The 9,548-nt window shown below is 46.0% G+C and overlaps 1 long non-coding RNA gene across 1 annotated transcript in view; it reads left to right on the top strand.

Annotated features, from left to right (window-relative positions):
- Window positions 1-9,347, top strand: part of LOC143773889 (uncharacterized) — a 177,105-nt gene extending 167,758 nt beyond the window's left edge. The window contains exons 2-3 of the long non-coding RNA XR_013215430.1: window positions 9,036-9,132; window positions 9,210-9,347. This is a non-coding gene — a long non-coding RNA (uncharacterized LOC143773889). The remainder of the gene's footprint in view (window positions 1-9,035; window positions 9,133-9,209) is intronic.
- The last annotated feature ends 201 nt before the right edge of the window (window positions 9,348-9,548 follow it).

Raw genomic sequence — 9,548 nt, forward strand, 5'->3', positions numbered from 1 at the left:
ACACACAGAGGCTTTTGGCATTATACTCCCACAGATATGGGTGCAGAGTACACACAGTGGATTTTTGCATTATACCCCCACAGATATGGGCGCAGAGTATGGATCGCCCCCTAGGGCCGTGGGATACACGGGTCGGGTCTGACGGTTCTTAAGGGGGTGGTCATAGCAGCAGTGACCTGGTCCGTGGCCCTGGGCATCCAATAATATTAATGAAATGAAGGAGAAATAGAGTCTATAGGGAGTTAGTTTGTGACGCCACCTGTGGTGTTCAGCAATGGATGGCTGACGCTGCCTAAGGGGACCACTGGGGCTGATGGTGACGCAGCTGGGATGATTCTGCTCCCCACAGGTGGAGCGGGGCCCCAGGGCTACCAGTATAGTTGGTAAGGGATCATAGACGATGGGGCGCAGGACTGAGAGTGCGGGAAATGACTGGAAGACACAAGGATTGCAGTTTCCTTTACCTTTACTTGTTAATTGCAGGTGCAGTCTGGGGCACAAGTAACAGGTGATGATGGGGTCCGGGCAGCCTGTAAGCAACTTGGGATCCACCTAGCCAGGTGGTTTTGGAGGCCTTCCTTCTGCGCTATTCTCTTAGGTCCTTGATGTTTTAAGCTCTGCTCAAGTTCCTCTCCTGCGTGTTGCTTCTAACCTGTATGGCAGACAGTGCCAGCCTATCATGGGCACTGCCTTTTCACTGGCAGCCCCGGCTCTTGGTCTTCTGCGGTGACTCCAGGAGTTCAGTGTGACCAGCGAGCTTGCAGTTCCCTGCCCTCCAGATTCAGCTGCCGGGGCATACAGTACCCACACAGCCAAGGACTCTGGCGTCCTCTTTGTCAGCGCTCTCCTCTGGGGTGAGCCTGGCTACAGCTCCACTCCCCAGGTTCTCCTCGACTTGCCAGCTCTCCTCTCCCTCTCAGACTCTGACTAACCTCACCTCCAGGCCAGAACTTATAGGGAAGCTCCGCTGAAACTGGGTTTTAGAGCTCCCTCTTCTGGTCTGGAGTCAGGAAGGTGTTGGATGCTGGTATTATCTGGTAAGGGGACCCCTCCTTGCTTCTAGGCATGACATCACCCCCTGTGAGGGAGGCAATGCCGCTGTGGCAACCGGACTCCTGGGGTGCCACAAGTACACACAGTGGATTTTTGGTACAGTACTATCAGAGACATGAGGGCATAAAATTTGAAAAATTTGTTTGTATGCACAGTTTTATTACAGACATGGGTAAATAATAGTAGAAAAAATTGTTTTGATTCACAGTACTATCAGAAACATGGGTGCTTAAAAGAAGAAAATTTTGTTTAAATGCGCATGACTCCCACAGACATAGTTGCAAATTAGAACAACTTTAGGGTATGCACAGTACTATCACAGACACGAGTTCAGGGAACACATAGAGTGTTTTTGGAAAACTGTGTACACACAATACCAAATACTAACACTTACTATAGCTGCATCCTGTCACTACATTTAGTAGAGCAGAAATAAAAAAATAATAATCTTGAACCAGGGGAAGATGGAAGAGGAGGAGGTGGAGAAGGTGGAAGAGATGGAGGTGGAAGTGGTGAGGTAGGTGTAAAAGGCAAGGGAGGAATAATCCCAAACTCTTTTTTTTAAAATATTTTGTAACCTCTTAATGACCGCCGATACACCTTTTAACGACGGCAGTTAAGGGTACTTATTCCTCAGTGCCGCTTTTTAACGGAAAAGTAGTGGCGGCTGGGAACAACGTACTGTGGGACAGCCACCATCATCAGTTATTTTTTATACTATCTGCCTCCACCAGCCAGAATGGCAGCATTTCAAATGCCAGTTATTTGGAAATGCTGTTAATAAGGACCATGGCTTGTGTGTGGCTAGGGAGTACCTCCTCTTTGTTTCCACAGTTTGGTGGATGGAAAGCTGAACACTTCCATGGGACGGTGTGGAGATGCTTGATGACACTGGTGGTGCTGTCACATCCTTTTGCGGGGAGGCAGCTGGCATGGTGGGCAGTAGCAGCTGACGTACTGGCTAGGGACTACCCACTGTGCATTTTCACCCTGCTATCTCTTTTGCTATGCTGCTGGGGCAGAGTGGCCACCATCTCTTCTTCAGAACTGCATGCATAACTAGGATGAGCTCCTCTCCATGTGGAATCTAGAACCTCATAATCCCCCACATCATGTTCCACTGACTCCTCAACCTTTTCCGCTTTGCCGGTCTGGACAGAGCAGAAAGACACTGCAGTTGGCAACTGAGTATTGTCAACATCTGACCGTGTACACTAGCCCTCCCATATACACATCCTCCAACATAACAGGTGGTTGGACATCAGTGCACTCAGTTTCTTTTACTTTTGTGGCAGGGCCAGGTGGATGGGCCACAGAACCCAAGTGTTATGACCCCAATGGCGAGGGTCTCAGAGGAACGTGGAAGTCTGCAGAATACAAAAATCCAGCTCATAGGGCAGTGGTAACTGGGTTGACCATATATCTACTCCTAACGCCAACACTAGAAGTAGCCGGGGATCATTCCTACGTTGATTCTAGATGACACGCGCCAGCCGGAGAATCTAGCTACCCCTAGTAGAGGAAAACAAAGACCTTTCTTGCCTCCAGAGAAGGGGACCCCAAAGCTGGATAGAAGCCCCCCACAAATAATGACGGTGAGGTAAGAGGAAATGACAAACACAGAAATTAACCAGGTTTAGCACAGAGAGGCCCGCTTACTGATAGCAGAATAAAGAAAGGTAACTTATATGGTCAACAAAAACCCTATCAAAATCCACACTGGAAATTCAAGAACCCCCGAACCGTCTAACGGTCCGGGGGGAGAACACCAGCCCCCTAGAGCTTCCAGCAAAGGTCAGGATATAGATTTGGAACAAGCTGGACAAAAATACAAAACCAAAACAAATAGCAAAAAGCAAAAGGCAGACTTAGCTGATATAACTGGAACCAGGATCAGTAGACAAGAGCACAGCAGACTAGCTCTGATAACTACGTTGCCAGGCATTGAACTGAAGGTCCAGGGAGCTTATATAGCAACACCCCTAACTAACGACCCAGGTGCGGATAAAAGGAATGACAGAAAAACCAGAGTCAAAAAACTAGTAACCACTAGAGGGAGCAAAAAGCAAATTCACAACAGTACCCCCCCCTTAGTGAGGGGTCACCGAACCCTCACCACGACCACCAGGGCGATCAGGATGAGCGGCATGAAAGGCACGAACTAAATCGGCCGCATGAACATCAGAGGCGACCACCCAGGAATTATCCTCCTGACCATAGCCCTTCCACTTGACCAGGTACTGAAGCCTCCGCCTGGAGAGGCGAGAATCCAAGATCTTCTCCACCACGTACTCCAACTCGCCCTCAACCAACACCGGAGCAGGAGGCTCAGCAGAAGGAACTACAGGCACAATGTACCGCCGCAACAAGGACCTATGAAATACATTGTGAATAGCAAACGACACAGGAAGATCCAGACGAAAAGATACAGGATTAAGGATTTCCAATATCTTGTAAGGCCCAATAAAACGAGGTTTAAATTTGGGAGAGGAGACCTTCATAGGAACAAAGCGGGAAGAAAGCCACACCAAATCCCCAACGCGTAGTCGGGGACCCACACCGCGGCGGCGGTTGGCAAAGCGCTGAGCCTTCTCCTGTGACAACTTCAAGTTGTCCACCACATGATTCCAGATCTGCTGCAACCTATCCACCACAGAATCCACCCCAGGACAGTCAGAAGGCTCCACATGACCCGAAGAAAAGCGAGGATGGAAACCAGAGTTGCAGAAAAAAGGCGAAACCAAGGTGGCGGAACTAGCCCGATTATTAAGGGCAAACTCAGCCAACGGCAAGAATGTCACCCAATCGTCCTGATCAGCAGAGACAAAACACCTCAAATAAGCCTCCAAAGTCTGATTGGTTCGCTCCGTCTGTCCATTAGTCTGAGGATGGAAAGCAGACGAAAACGACAAATCAATGCCCATCCTACTACAAAAGGATCGCCAGAACCTGGAAACGAACTGGGATCCTCTGTCTGACACAATATTCTCAGGGATGCCGTGCAAACGAACCACGTTCTGGAAAAACACAGGAACCAGATCGGAAGAGGAAGGCAGCTTAGGCAAAGGAACCAAATGGACCATCTTGGAGAAGCGATCACATATCACCCAGATAACGGACATGCCCTGAGATAGCGGAAGATCAGAAATGAAATCCATGGAGATATGTGTCCAAGGTCTCTTCGGGACAGGCAAGGGCAAGAGCAAACCGCTGGCACGAGAACAGCAAGGCTTAGCTCGAGCACAAGTCCCACAGGACTGCACAAATGACCGCACATCCCTTGACAAGGAAGGCCACCAAAAGGACCTGGCCACCAGATCTCTGGTGCCAAAAATTCCCGGGTGACCTGCCAACACCGAGGAATGAACCTCGGAAATGACTCTGCTGGTCCACTTATCCGGGACAAACAGTCTGTCAGGTGGACAAGACTCAGGCCTATCAGCCTGAAATCTCTGCAACACACGTCGCAGATCCGGAGAAATAGCTGACAAGATAACTCCATCTTTAAGAATACCAACAGGATCAGCGACTCCAGGAGCATCAGGCACAAAGCTCCTAGAAAGAGCATCGGCCTTCACATTCTTTGAACCTGGTAAATACGAGACAACAAAATCAAAGCGGGAGAAAAACAATGACCAGCGGGCCTGTCTCGGATTAAGGCGTTTAGCAGACTCGAGATACATCAGATTTTTGTGATCAGTCAAGACCACCACACGATGCTTAGCACCCTCGAGCCAATGACGCCACTCCTCAAATGCCCATTTCATGGCCAACAACTCCCGATTGCCCACATCATAATTTCGCTCGGCAGGCGAAAATTTCCTAGAGAAAAAGGCACAAGGCTTCATAACAGAGCAACCAGGGCCTCTCTGCGACAAAACGGCCCCTGCCCCAATCTCCGAAGCATCCACCTCAACCTGAAAGGGAAGTGAGACGTCAGGCTGGCACAAAACAGGCGCCGAAGTAAACCGGCGTTTCAACTCCTGGAAAGCCTCCACGGCAGCAGGAGCCCAGTTAGCTACATCGGAGCCCTTCTTGGTCATATCCGTCAAAGGTTTCACAATGCTAGAAAAATTAGCGATAAAACGACGGTAGAAGTTAGCGAAGCCCAAGAACTTCTGAAGACTCTTAACTGACGAGGGCTGAGTCCAATCAAGAATAGCTCGGACCTTGACTGGGTCCATCTCCACAGCAGAAGGGGAAAAAATGAACCCCAAAAAGGGAACCTTCTGTACACCAAAGAGACACTTTGAGCCCTTGACAAACAAAGAATTTTCACGCAAAATTTTAAAGACCAACCTGACCTGCTCCACATGCGAATCCCAATTATCAGAAAAAACCAAAATATCATCCAGATAAACAATCAAAAATTTATCCAGATACTTCCGGAAAATGTCATGCATAAAGGACTGAAAAACTGAAGGCGCATTGGAGAGCCCAAAAGGCATCACCAAGTACTCAAAATGACCTTCGGGCGTATTGAATGCGGTTTTCCATTCATCACCTTGCTTAATGCGCACAAGGTTGTACGCACCACGAAGGTCTATCTTGGTGAACCACTTGGCACCCTTAATCCGGGCAAACAAGTCAGACAACAGCGGTAAAGGATACTGAAATTTGACAGTGATCTTATTTAAAAGCCGATAATCAATACAAGGTCTCAAAGATCCGTCCTTTTTTGCCACAAAAAAGAATCCCGCACCAAGAGGGGAAGAAGACGGACGAATATGTCCTTTTTCCAGAGACTCCTTGATATATGAACGCATAGCGGTATGTTCAGGTACCGACAGATTAAACAGTCTTCCCTTAGGAAATTTACTGCCTGGGATCAAATCTATAGCACAGTCACAGTCCCTATGAGGAGGCAGTGCACTGGACTCAGACTCACTGAAGACATCCTGATAATCAGACAAATACTCCGGAACTTCCGAAGGCGTAGAAGAAGCAATAGACACAGGCAGGGAATCCTCATGAATACCACGACAGCCCCAACTTGAGACTGACATAGCCTTCCAGTCCAGGACTGGATTATGGGTCTGTAACCATGGCAGCCCTAAAACGACCTAATCATGCATTTTATGTAAAACCAGGAAACGTATCACCTCGCGGTGTTCAGGAGTCATGCACATGGTAACCTGAGTCCAATACTGCGGTTTATTTGCTGCCAATGGTGTAGCATCAATACCCCTAAGAGGAATAGGATTTTCTAATGGTTCAAGAGTAAACCTACAGCGCTTAGCAAATGAGAGATCCATGAGACTCAGGGCAGCACCTGAATCTACAAACGCCATGACAGGATAAGATGACAGTGAGCAAATCAAAGTTACAGACAGAATAAATTTAGGTTGCAAATTACCAACGGTGACAGGACTAACAACCTTAGCTATACGTTTAGAGCATGCTGAGATAACATGTGTAGAATCACCACAGTAGTAGCACAAGCCATTCCGGCGTCTATGAATTTTCCGCTCATTTCTAGTCAGGATTCTATCACATTGCATTAAATCAGGTGTCTGTTCAGACAACACCATGAGGGAATTTGCGGTTTTTCTATCACATTGCACCGAATTAGGTGTCTGTTCAGACAACACCATGAGGGAATTTGCGGTTTTGCGCTCCCGCAACCGCCGGTCAATTTGAATAGCCAGTGCCATAGTATCATTCAGACCTGTGGGAATGGGAAAACCCACCATAACATTCTTAATGGCTTCAGAAAGGCCATTTCTAAAATTAGCGGCCAGTGCACACTCGTTCCAATGTGTCAGCACGGACCATTTCCGAAATTTTTGGCAATACACTTCAGCCTCGTCCTGCCCCTGAGACATAGACAGCAAGGCCTTTTCTGCCTGAATCTCAAGATTGGGTTCCTCATAAAGTAAACTGAGCGCCAGAAAAAACGCATCAAGATCAGCCAATGCCGGATCTCCTGGCGCCAGCGAAAAAGCCCAATCCTGAGGGTCGCCCCGTAAGAACGAAATAACAATTTTTACTTGCTGAGCAGAATCTCCTGATGAACAGGGTCTCAGGGACAAAAACAATTTACAATTATTCACGAAATTCCTAAACTTAAACCTGTCTCCGGAAAACAGTTCAGGAATCGGTATTTTAGGTTCTGACCTAGGATTTCTGATAACATAGTCTTGTATGCCCTGCACACGAGTAGCCAGCTGGTCCACACTTGTAATCAAGGTCTGGACATTCATGTCTGCAGCAAGCATAGCCACTCTGAGGTAAAGGGGAAGGAGAAAAAAAAAACTCAGAATCTTCTTTCTTATAATCCCTCTTCTGCAATGCATTAAACATTTAATACTGGCCTGGCAAACTGTTATGACCCCAATGGCGAGGGTCTCAGAGGAACGTGGAAGTCTGCAGAATACAAAAATCCAGCTCATAGGGCAGTGGTAACTGGGTTGACCATATATCTACTCCTAACGCCAACACTAGAAGTAGCCGGGGATCATTCCTACGTTGATTCTAGATGACACGCGCCAGCCGGAGAATCTAGCTACCCCTAGTAGAGGAAAACAAAGACCTTTCTTGCCTCCAGAGAAGGGGACCCCAAAGCTGGATAGAAGCCCCCCACAAATAATGACGGTGAGGTAAGAGGAAATGACAAACACAGAAATGAACCAGGTTTAGCACAGAGAGGCCCGCTTACTGATAGCAGAATAAAGAAAGGTAACTTATATGGTCAACAAAAACCCTATCAAAATCCACACTGGAAATTCAAGAACCCCCGAACCGTCTAACGGTCCGGGGGGAGAACACCAGCCCCCTAGAGCTTCCAGCAAAGGTCAGGATATAGATTTGGAACAAGCTGGACAAAAATACAAAACCAAAACAAATAGCAAAAAGCAAAAGGCAGACTTAGCTGATATAACTGGAACCAGGATCAGTAGACAAGAGCACAGCAGACTAGCTCTGATAACTACGTTGCCAGGCATTGAACTGAAGGTCCAGGGAGCTTATATAGCAACACCCCTAACTAACGACCCAGGTGCGGATAAAAGGAATGACAGAAAAACCAGAGTCAAAAAACTAGTAACCACTAGAGGGAGCAAAAAGCAAATTCACAACACCAAGCCAGTGGAGTTATCTAAAAGCAGAGGAGACTGCTGCATGACTTGGTACTCAGACTGATTGGCTGATTTGCAAGGGGGTGAGGTGGAAGCTGGGTGCCAACTCTGAACTTTTTGCAGTGGACCAGGTGGAAGATAATGCAAAAGAACTAGAGGAACTCTCAGCCATCCAATCTAACACCTTTTCAACATATTGTGGTCTCATAAGAGACCTGCCACAGGCTGCCCTGAAACACAAACATGTTCTTCATCATAGACACAGAGAGAAAGACAGACTGTTTGTGTTTCGGGGCAGCCTGTTGGCAGGCCTATTCTTCATTTCTCCGGCTTACAGCAGGATGATAAGACTCTGCCTACAGTCCCGCACAGGAGCTCAGGCATATCATTAACTAAAGACTTCTAATGCTGATTGCACATGAACCACTGATAGGTTCACTTTAAATAAAGGTTTGTGGGATAACTAAACTGTCTAAACTGCATTTTTTTTCCACTACGAAGTTTGAGGAAAATATACTTGCTAATAAGGAGGTGGAAAAATAAAAGCTCTCAACTAGAATCCTCCCACTGAGAACTCACTACATAGAAAGGTTCACTATATTTTTAATCTGGAAAAATTCCCAGCTATAAGTTGTCACAAAAGCTAGTTTTTTGGATCTACTTTTTTCCTTGTGCTTAAATTGGATGAGTCTCTGCTTTTGTTTTGCATAATTCTTTTGGCTCTGCAAAAAATCCAAATTGGATATTCCCGTTTATTCAGCGTATAAAATATATAAAATATAACCACTGATTTTCGATTGTAGGTTATATTATTTGCACACTTACAATTAGCTAGTGTCAATTATCCTACTGGCATACCTTTAATAGAAGAATTCAGTCATCTTTCCCTCATTTCTTCTTTGTTAGATCTAGCTGAAGAAGATGAGAAAGAACAGCTAACTTCACAGTGAAAACCTACATCAGGGAACACAGCACTGGGGATGTCAGGACCTGGGATGTGACGGTATAGTAAGTATGAAACTTCTTTTTCTTAAAAACATTTTTGATAATTTTTTTTTACTATATTTTGTTATTTTTCAGGTTTCTTTATTTAGGCTACATTGGATTCTGTGGACTTTATCATGTAGCAGCTGTAGCACACCATATAATGAACAAATGCATTGCCTTCAAGAAAAATACTTTTTATCCCCACCATTGATATTGGGAAATGGTATTCAGAATTCTGTACGTATTGTTTTACCGTTTAACTGCACAAAGTACTCACTATTGAATATAAGAAATTATAGCTTAAAAAAAAATATTGCAAAATCACGACATTAAACATTTTCAAATACTGATTATACATTGTGTATTTGTCAAAGAACTCAGGAACCTCAGTAATGCTGTAAGTGTGTGGGATGTAAGTATATAATGATACTA

Source organism: Ranitomeya variabilis, chromosome 5, assembly GCF_051348905.1.
Source record: "Ranitomeya variabilis isolate aRanVar5 chromosome 5, aRanVar5.hap1, whole genome shotgun sequence".
Classification (NCBI taxonomy): Eukaryota; Metazoa; Chordata; class Amphibia; order Anura; family Dendrobatidae; genus Ranitomeya; species Ranitomeya variabilis.